Genomic DNA, 2,514 nt, shown 5'->3' on the forward strand with positions numbered 1-2,514 from the left:
TCTGCTATAAGGATTGAAAGATAATTAAAGAGAGAGAATGATAGCATCTAGGAAATAGGGAAGCAAACCATAAAAGCACACAAGAATGCTGTCATGGAAACCAAGGAAAAGAGGCACATCGAGAAGAAAGTTGTGGTCAAGAATAGCAAATGCCAGAGAAGCCCTTGGATCAAATACTCTTTAGGCAGCTGTCCCAGCTGCCATTTCATCTTTACAAGTTGATATTTAGAAAAATGCTATAATTTGGGGGCATTCTGAAAACACATCAGAGATCGAAACCCCTGCATTTATGTGTAAGATGCTCTGCAGATAATTTTGGCAAAGTAGATGTTAGACCAGTGTAGTCCAGGAAGACTAGAAAACTTGAACATTTTTGTGATCTATAATCAATCTCTGGCATCTTTGCTGAAATCTATATAGATTTTGATGCTGTGTAGACAAGGAATGTTTTAGAGAAAAGTAGATTGAAACATGACTCAATTATGCACTTACATACATATATATATAATTATTTATATAAACATATATATATGTATATTTCTTTTAAATTTGGATAGGAATCAATATTTTAGAGTAAAACTCTGTGAAAAAACATTTTTGATGGGGCCCTTATGTAGAGACAACTCATGACTCAATTATGCACTTACATACATATATATATAATTATTTATATAAACATATATATATATATATATATTTCTTTTAAATTTGGATAGGAATCAATATTTTAGAGTAAAACTCTGTGAAAAAACATTTTTGATGGGGCCCTTATGTAGAGACAACTTTATGGGCTTAATTGTGGCAAGATGATAATTAAACATCAATCTACACTTATCTTTAGGTACTGTATTAATCAATCAGGTTGACTATCTCTCAATATATTTACTAAATGTTAGTAATATTTTTGATGGTTTTTATAATCAATACACTTTCAGTACAATATAATACAAAGTGCATTGTGAAATAGTTTTTCATTTTAGTGGTTATATCCAGCTAAGCTGATAGATATTCGGCTCTCTGCAACAAAATGTATTGTTTAATTGAAAAGGTGCTTGAAAGGATTACAATGAAAACCAATCAAGTGCTGTTAAACTCCAGAGTAAAATAAATCATATTTTAAAACTACATTCTAACCTTTCCACAATCCAAAATGTGCAGTATTTGTCAGGTAGTGAAGGAAATATTAAACTTTACAAAGTGAGACTTTTGCTACTTTAATTGGTTGAAAACTTAATATACTAACAAGTTAATGTGTACTTCTAACTTCCAAGACAATCTATCTTAATTTCAAACCAATTCATAGCTCCTTTATGTTAAGTAACAGTAAAGTTAACCTGATTCTGAAAATCAAACCAGAATTTTCTCAAAACTTGATTCATAAGAATTGTGGAGAAGGGAGATTAGCTCTGATTTCATTTATTAGATGTGAAAATGAGAGAAAATCTGACCTATGCATTTATGGTGGACGTTAATACAGAGTGAGCAAAGAGCCTTCTGTGATCATTCCATCTAAGTCTCTGTCTGCTAAGCCCACTCTTATCCAGGTCACTTTCTAGGCCCTCCCCTATCTTATTTTTCTTCATTATACTTAACACTGTCTGAAGATATATAATATACTTATTTGTTTAGTTGTTTATTAGTTGTGCCAACATTGTAAGGTTTAGGAAGTCAGGGATTTTGTCTTGTTCATTGTTGTATCCCAAGGCCTAGTGCAGTGCCTAACACATATTCAGTCAATTATTTTGAATAAACTAATCAATGAATATGTTCCTTCCCCATAATTAGCCATCTTAAGTAGAGCAATAATTTATAGAGCTTTTAAGCATTTCTTATAATGTTAAAAAGCATTTAAATGTTTTTAAAATCCTTACTATTTGTATGTTGTAAAACATATAAAGGTGTTTAGTAAACTTTTACTTTGTGTACTGTTTGTCAAATATACTTGAGTTTGTTGTATAATAGTCAACCAGTAAATAAAGAGCACAAGCACTTTATAAACTAGGCCCATTATTGATATTATTATATATAATCTTTATTCTTATCTCACAAGTCTTTACTATTGGCTCCATTTTATAGATGATGATTAGTAAGTGACCAAATTGGGGATTTGACCCATCTGGCTGATCCCACATATCTTTCTCTACTGAGTCCTCTGAACACTAGTTTACAGAGTACCATATGAACAAATAAGTTTCAGTCTTGTTAATCAGTTAATTTCATTTAGTGATCTTATGGATAAATTGGCATAAAACCATCTTTAAAAATTAACATAGCAGCTAATCAGTTAATTTCATTTAGTGATCTTATGGATAAATTGGCATAAAACCATCTTTAAAAATTAACACAGCAGCTAATCTCTGTATTTTTTTTTTCCTTTCTGTCTTTTTTCGTGACCAGTAACGGGATCGCAACCCTCGGTGTCACGCCCGTACCGCAACCGGCAACGGGATCGCAACCCTCGGTGTCGTGCCCGCACCGCGCTCAACCAGTGAGAGGGCACCGGTCTCCCCATGG

This window comes from Galeopterus variegatus, unplaced genomic scaffold (genome assembly GCF_000696425.1).
Source record: "Galeopterus variegatus unplaced genomic scaffold, G_variegatus-3.0.2 Scaffold5440, whole genome shotgun sequence".
Lineage (NCBI taxonomy): Eukaryota > Metazoa > Chordata > Mammalia > Dermoptera > Cynocephalidae > Galeopterus > Galeopterus variegatus.